Consider the following 8745-nt stretch of genomic DNA (forward strand, 5'->3'; position numbering starts at 1 on the left):
TTCAGTCTAGTTGTGAAGGATGTCGCTTCACTGGTCCATGTTGGTATTATAATTGCGCTCTTCCAGGTAAGGCAGGCAGTTGCTCACCGGCCATTGGATGGCTGCTCACAGTGGCTCATGGTGGCTCACGCCAGCTGCCAACTGCTCATGCCAGCTGCCAGCCACTCATGGTAGCTTATGGCAGCCCACGGTAGCCCCATTGCAGCCTACGCCGTAGGTGGTAACTCATGGCAGTCCAGCTCCAGGTTGAGCTGTTGTTCACCATCTTAGCTGTAGAGGGCGCAGCGTCACTGGCCCTCACTTGGGATCCAAACCAGGGCCCTGATGCTCAGAGCTGGTGTCCCAAGCCAACTCCTAACCAATGCGCCACTTGGCCAGCCCCCTGCATGATAGTTTCTTAAAAATGCTCCTTAGATTGTTTTATTTTATTTAAAAATGCAGATTCCTCAGCCCCTTTCCAGAATGTATTGAATGAGATTATCTAGATGTGGACTCCAGGGACCTGCTTTTGATTAACAAGCTTCCCCAAGTGATTACTATGCACAGGAAAGTAAGAGACCTGCTGCCTTATATTGTACTGAAGAGAAATCACACCTGCTTTACATAAAAAGGCCGATTTCTACTCAGCCATTTCATAAGGAGGCTGATTTCTACTTAGCAATTTCAAAGCTCATAGAATTCCTCTGTTATGTTTTTTACTGAAGACACACTGAAATTATTTCTTGTGGCAAAAAGAAAAAAAACAAAAACACCAAACTGTATCAGTTCCTCCTGTGTAAGTTAAAAGTCAGATATTTTGGTAATCAATTTATTGATCTGTATTGTCTTAAGAGAATTGGTCCAATGCTGCCACCAGAATGACAAGCAAACTAGCATAAAACCCAATGCCTTGACACCCTGTAGAAGTCCTTGCACAAAGAAGGTGTTCAAGAAATCATTAGGAGAGATTCAAGTAATTTACAGAAATAGACTAAAAAGGATTGGTCTATTTAGGAAAAGACTGAATTAGGAGGAGGAGGCAGCGAGCAAAGGGTCAAAAATGATAACTGAAGAATTTCTAACACTTAACGTTTGAACAGTAGTGAGACCTCTAATAGCTGATAGCATCAAGTGCTGGAGACAGAGCTTTGGGAATGAGAACAAAGTAGAGTCAATGGGGGACTACGAGAGTTTCCAGGAAGAAAATAAGGTGTGAACATAAAAGGGCCTGAGGACAGAACTTTGACCTGAATTTAAGGCTGAAAGAATAGAGGAGAATGAAAGAATGGCTCTGTCCCTACATCACACCCCAGTCCTACAGACATGCCAAAGAGTTTCAGACCTCCAAAATGAAACCCTGTGGACTTGAGTTCACCTATGTGCCTGGGCCTTGGAATGCTTTCAAGTTAAAGAATGATAAACGATATTCTATGAAGAGTACCTTCGCTGTTGGTTAACATGTCCGATAATACAGAATGAGTGGTGGAGTAGTCATTTTACCTATTTCATAGTCTATGGAGCCAGGCGCAGGTAGACTGTCTAGTAAATAAATTTTGTTCATGAGTATATCCTGTGAAATTAATTTCGTAGTTGTACTGAATTTCCTGAGGGGTTTGGAGGAATTTGTTGGATTGCATAGTAACTGGGTTTACTATAGCATATGTCATTGTTGATGGCTGTGATTACAAAGCACTTACTAGAGCTAAATTCCTTAGAATTTAGGAGTATGTTTTATTTTAAGGCCCAATGCTGGAAGACAGACTGTCTCTGATATATAACATAACAGAGCCACCTGCTGGTGAAGTTATTTCACTATTAGCTAACAGGCACACAGGTGTGGATACATCCACTCAAACTGCCTCGTAGATTCTTGCGGGTCAGCTATCCTTCTGCCCATTTCTTTTGTATGTGTATAATTGATTGTCTGAATGTTTGATTTCTCAGCTTTTGTGTTGATGAAGGGATGGTAAGGTAGGAATGAATTACCAGCCAGTCTTAACCACCAGCGTTTGAAGTGGGTCCTCAGGTCAGAACCCTAGACTCAGAATTTCAGTGCCTGGGAGAGCCTGGGATATCAGTCCGGGTCTGGCAGAGCTATGGATTCTGGGTGTGTTTGTGTGTATTTCCTACTGGACCTTAGGATGTTACATAAATAAGCCAAAGATGGCCCCATATATTGGTTCCTGAGTTGTTGATTTCTTCACAACAGGCTGGGACCCATGAACTCAAAAGCCTGTGGGCAACAAAGCCAAATTTTCATATTTAAAACATATTGTTTCAAACACAGCCCAAATAAGCAGACTTTTAGTTACTGAGAACCAGCCTGCTTTGCATACCCGGAGAAACTGCATCCAACATCTGCTGGCCATCGGTGAGATAAACTTTGCAGCTATTAAAGATCCCACTCTGCTGCTGCCCTTTGGAGCGCCCTGATCCAGAGATTCCCAAGGGGTAGCTGAGCAGCCTCCCTAGGCATTTAAGTCCTCTCTCCCCTGGGGGGGTTCCCTTACCCTCCTGTTCTTCTGGCTGGTGGACCCCGTGCTGCCATTGCCTCTGGATGACCCCACTGCTGTGCGGGACTCCTCTCTCCTGTCCCGCATGCAAACTTGTCAAAGTGTTGCCCAAATAAAGTTTGCCGTGTGCTACTCCCACCTCATGGTCACATCTTTTTCCTTGATCATCCCCAGGGTCCCTCAAACGCACTACATTGAGCAAGAGAGGCCTTGCTTCCACAGGGAGACTGAAGTGAACTTCATAAGCTGAGATAAATCCAGTTGTGTATACGCTCTTGGCCTTTCACATCGTCTGTGCCTCCCCTTTGATTGCTCTGTTCCCCTTCACAAAGCAGCCCTACTTCCCACATAGGAGCAAAGGGGGCTTGGTGGGACTGCTGCCCCAGTTATCCCTTCCCAAAGGGTCCCGGAGGCCTGGCCACATAAGGGACAAAGCTCACAGTATGTAGATGTGTTAACAGGTGTAACTTAAGTGTGTCACACCCTCCTCAGGCAGAAGTTGTCCTAGCTGTAGGCAACATGGCTGCACTTTAGTGTGGCTCTGAGTACCGCCAAGGGCCCTTTATGATCTTGGCATCACCGATGGAGTGCAGGAATGGCGGAGCTACTTGGAGAGACAGCACAGTCCAGCCTAGTGTTGGGCCTGAGAAAGGCCACCGAGGGACTGAGCCTAAAGCCCAGACCTCAGTATTTGAAGGTTATGAAAGTGTCACACACTTTTTAGGCAATTCCTTGTCCCTCTGTACGGTTGAATGCACAAAAACAGTATCTTCCCTCCCATGGTTAGTTAAGGATCAGACTGGCTGTTAGTGTCTTGCCTGCACCCCTGTCTAGCTCCATGATCCTGGCCAACTATTAGTCTCTGGGCTTAAATTTGATGGAGATAATAACAGTGCCCACTGCCCTAGGTTTGTTATGAGGATTAAATGAGATCAGAGTTCATGCTTTTCAGAGGCAGTATAACCTGAGAGCTGAGAGTGTGGACACTAGAGCCAGGTTGCTTGGGTTTAAATTCCAGCTTTACAACTTCCAGCTGTGTGCCCTTGGGAAAGGAACTTACTTCTGTCTCAGTTTCCTCACCTGTAAAATGGGGGTAATTTTATTATCCATCTCATACGGTGGTTTTATTTAATGTGTTAATAAATGTAAAAAAATTGAAAACATCTTATAAGGGCTTTTTATTATAAAATACATAAAGCTCTTAAACAGTTCCTGGTAAATAGTTTCTTCACTGACCTGGCAGGAGGAACAAAGCTGGCATCGACGCAATTCTCTATCTAGCTCCTTGGAAGAGAAGTCGGGGCTCCCATATCTTTATCTTGTTGAAATTTTCCTTCTCAAACTCAGAATTTAGAAGGGAATGGGGAGTGCAAGAGGATCTTTAAATCTTTGACGCAAACTCCAAACACAGAGGAAAGGCGCTGAACCGGAAACCTTCCAAGTCTGTTTTGTGATGATGGTGGTTGTACTCACTTGAGCGCAGGGTGACAGGAACTGGGGCTCTGGGACCCCAGGTCTGGGCGTGGGTGGGACCTGGCCAGCAGGAGGATCGCTGGGCGCGGTCGATCCGCAGAGCAGCCCAGCCTGGGCGCGGGCAGTCGGGCTCTCTGACGCACGGCGGTGAGCTGTATCCGGAGCTGCTCCTGCTGCGGGCGAACGTCCCGCTTGGGCTAGAGCTCTGGCTCGCGCGGGGGGCCGCCCGGGGCACGCGGACCGAGGCCAGCGCGGTGAGCCCCCACCTTCTGGGGAGACACGGCGCCATCAGGTAACCCAGAAGCAGCTTGCGGCCGGTGCTCTCCCCTGCTGAGCCTGGCGCTCCGGGAAGGAAAGGCGGGAAGGGAGGCGCGAGAAGGTACTTGCAGCCCTGGAGGGAGTCACCAGTTGCGGGGGCCAGAGTCCCAGCCATGCACGTGGAAGTCTGGAAAGTTCCACGACTGGGCTTTTCTCCGCCAAGCGCCCCAGCTTTGCGGCAACCTTTCCCCCTTTCCCGAGGGAGAGTTGGTCGGGTGCCGGCCCTGGCAGCCACCTCCAGAAAAGGTGCCAGCCTCCTCTCTGTCCCTGCCCAGGGAACGTCAGTCAACCCCTCCCCGTCCTGTCCGGAGTACTGCTTCTCTCCTGAGCCTCGTCCACCCTGTTTTCATCTCCGCTCTTCTTCTCTTTGGAGATCTTCACTTCCCAGTCTGCAAAATCGGGCAGCAGACGTTGGCAACAGAGTGGACTCCTTAAATGATTGAGCCTCCTTGGTTGGTGGTGGTGGTGGGTTTGAGGGAAGAAGTTGGGACTGTTAAAACTGTGGTTTTTTACACCTGAGTGGTTTAGGGCTTTCTTGTGGCTTTGGCTCCCTAAAAAGTAGTTTGATTAATTAAAATCTAAACTAAAAATATATCCCCTCTCTCCCCTTTTTGGGTACCTTGATGAAGAAATCAGTGAAAGAAACAGAATGAGGAGTCAGAGCTCCATGATTCAATCCCTCGCTATATATACACAGTACTAGTAACGTGGTAATCAGGCCTGGGGGTATTTATTCGTCTATTTATTTACATGGAAGTCATCTAGAGAAACACAATGAACAGAGACCTCCTTTTAAGGAGATGTAAACATTTCTTTGTACATCTGGGCATTCCCTGGATGCGGTGTCTATTTCATTTGATTTGAACGGCATAGTCTCTGTCATGAAGTACTAAACCATTGTCTGTCTTTGTGCCCCGAAATTCTATTATTGTTTATCCCTTCTCGTTTATAGTCTTCGTCTTCTTTTAGAGTCCCTCTCCTGAATCATAGTTACCAAGGGAAGAATGACATCATAACATATTATTGAAGAGCCTGCTCTGGGATTCAAGAAACAAGGCAAACTTTTGAAGACCTGTGTTCAGTGTTGGGTTCTGGACCCAGTTCTGCTGCTAATTAGCTATGTGACCTTGGTTCTTCGGTTGATTTAATTGCTTGGAACATTGTTTTTCTCATTTCAGGGAAGCTCTGACTAAGAACCTCCACCCATTTGGTCCCTGCTAAATTCAGTGGCCAATCTTGGCCCTCATCTTCCTTGGTCTCTCAAGGGTATGGAACAAAATGTATCACTGTCTCCTTGAAAAGCTTTCTTCTAGAAGTCTCCTGGAGTTTCTCAGCCTCCTTGACTGGCTCCTCTTCCTCTTTAAAAGCTCAGGTTTGGAGTGGCCTCTTCTCTGATGCACTTCATCTTTAGGTGCTCTCCTCTGTGATATTTCATATTAGGACCTTGATAGACCCCACATTTATGCCTTCAACATGGACTTGTCCTGCTCTAAAATCCAAGTTCAGCCACCCAGCTGCCTTCGTGACATCCTCTGTAGTAGACATCTCAGAAGGAACATGTTTAAAGCTGATCTCCTGACCCTCGCCCCGCCTCCCTCCCCAAATCCACATCTGACTCAGTCTTGTCTATCTCAGTAAATGGCAGCATCCCTGTCTTCCCATGCTTGGGCCAGAACACTTGCAGTCAAGCTTGTCTTCCACCATCACTCTAGTCTACACCACCACCTCCGTGATTGGACTACAGCAACAGCCTCCTACCTGGTCTCCCTGGTTTTTCCCTTGCTCTTCTGCAGTTTGTTCTCACAGCTGCAAAAAATGATCATGCAAGTCAGCCGTTTCCTGCACTGGATGAAAACTGTCCAGTGGTTTATCTCATTAGAGTAAAATCCCAATTCCTTACAGTGACCTGAAAGACTAGGTGATTTGGTCTCAGCTCCCTTTCTTTTTATTTATTTTATTTTTTAATTTATTTTATTTTTTAGCTGAGCCATCGTGCCACCTGTTGGCAGCTTAGCCGCTGCTCAGCTTGGGCTAGGAATCGAACCGGCGACCCTGTTGCTCAGAGCTCACATTCTTGAGTGAGCTCTTAACCAACTGAGCCACTTGGCCGTCCCTCAGCTTCCTTTCTGACCTCATCTCTTTCCTGTCCCTCCCTTGCTCACTAATACTGCTGGAGTGTTGTCCTCTCAGCTATTACTCCAGGGTTCCAAGCACATTCCTGTCTTGGGGATTTTGCACTTAATAGTCTCTCCATGTGGAACACTCTTCCCCAGAACAACCCATGGCTGGCTCCTTCACTTCTTTTGGGTCTCTGCTCACTCAAATATTATCAAAGACACCTACCCATCACCGTTCCACATCTGATAGCTACAATTCTACCAGATTCCTCTTGGTACTCCCTAACCCCTTATTTTGCTTTATCCTTCTCCACAGCACTTGCCAGCTAACAAATATTTATTGGGGGGTTTTTCCCCCCTCTTCCAACTCCACACCCCCAGAATGTAAACTCCAAAGAAGGCAAAGATTTTGACAGTTTTGATTGCTGCTGTGTCTCTAATGCCTAGAACAGTGCTTGGCATGTATCTTAGTCCCTTTGGGCTGCTACAAAAAAATACCAGAGACTGGGTGGCTTATAAAAACAGAAATTTGTTTCTCACAATTCTGGAGGCTGGAAGTCTGAGGCCAGGGTACCAGTATAGTTGGGTGAGGGCCCTCTTCCAAGTCGCAGACCTCTTATTGTGTCCTCATGTGTTGGAAGGGTCTAGAGAGCTCTGTGGTGTATCTTTTATAATGGCACTAAACCCATTCATGACCTAAGTACCTCCCAAAGGCCTCACCTAACACCGTAACACTGAGCATTAGGATTTCAACATATGCATTTTGTTGGAGACACAAACATTCAGAACATAACGACATGTGAGGTTATTGACACATGTTTATGAATTAATGAGTCTGTGAGTGATATATAGATAATATTTATATTGTCAGGCCACTTTGTATGCTAGAAGAATGCTGGCTTTACCATTAGACAAACCTGGTTTCAAATCCTGGTTACACACTTACTAGTAGTGTGAACTCAGAAGGTCCTTTTTCCACATTTGTGGGGTGGGTATAATATGATACCTTGAAGGTTATTGTGAGTATAAAGTGAAACAAACGTACATAAAGCATTTAGCTATGTGGAAGCTAAAAAATTAGCAACTTTGATAATTTAAGTGTGAATGTGTTTTTGTAAGCTATAAAACCACACACACACACACACACACACGCAGCACTAATTTTACTGAGGATCATTGTATGCACTGGGGTGTACTAAACTTTTCAGGGCGAATGGTTTTAGTGCCCCTAGCATAGTATAATTAGAAAATGAATAATTAGTGGCATCTGTACCTCATATCTATAGATTCTAGTGGAACTGATCGTCTGACATCCCATTATTCCTGCATAATTTTCCCTTAACCTTTGGCCCTGCTATGCCTAGGATAGTAATATACACTCTTAGTATCTCCGTCTCTCACAAAAACCAGCACACAAATTCAGACATTTAACTCACCATGGTTAACCCAAGTAATTATCTGGTAAAAAGCTGTCCACTGCCATTTCTTCATCTTGGTCCTGCTGGGTGAGTACTATTTATTTTGCTTCGGCACATAGTGCTAGACCCTAGAGATTCAAAGGGGAATATCACATGTCCCTATCCTCAGGAAACTCCGTCCTTTGCTGTCATCTAGGCCAGGTTTATAAGGTTTATACAGTACAAGCTGTTAGAGAGCGAAGGAAGACAGCTACCTGCAGTTAGAAGACAGCAGGTGGCCAGACTGAAAGCATACTGATGCTTTTTCCATCTTGAGTTAGTTTTTCCTTGCAACTCCAAAGGTGTAGGCCATGCTCTTGAGACTCTGAGTTAGTATGGAAGCCCCTAGGGCACAGAGGTTTGTGAGGTGGGAGAGCTTTGAGACCCATGGCCAGTCTTTAAGAATCACAGACTACAGGACTGCTAGGTAAGTGGAGGCAGCTTCAGAACCTCCCTTGGGGCTCCCAAGCCGTCCTGCTCTGTGTGGTATGCTTTCTCTGATTTGCAGCCCTGTCCTCAGTAATCATGTGGGTTCAGAATAACTTCAAGAGCCCAGGTAGCTGCAGAAATTCCCCTAGGTGCCTCTTGTACCCTGGCAGCCCCACCTCCCCAGGCAGCTGATAAGTGTCTTTATTTTCCAATGAAGTAAAAAGGCGTCATGAAAACTCACAGGACAGGGGTCAGGCTGTAATTCATTCTGGCCTGGCACAGTGCCTCTCACACACTGTATATCAGATGTTTATCAATGGTACATAGGATATCAGGAATATCTATTAGTCTCATATTTATTCATCGGGAATTCTGGAATAACATAATTTGAAATGTTTTAGCTTAACATTGACTCATCCATAAATATTTCTTGAGCACTCTGCTGGGCCTTGGCAATAC

This window comes from Hipposideros armiger, unplaced genomic scaffold, assembly GCF_001890085.2.
Source record: "Hipposideros armiger isolate ML-2016 unplaced genomic scaffold, ASM189008v1 scaffold_58, whole genome shotgun sequence".
NCBI lineage: Eukaryota > Metazoa > Chordata > Mammalia > Chiroptera > Hipposideridae > Hipposideros > Hipposideros armiger.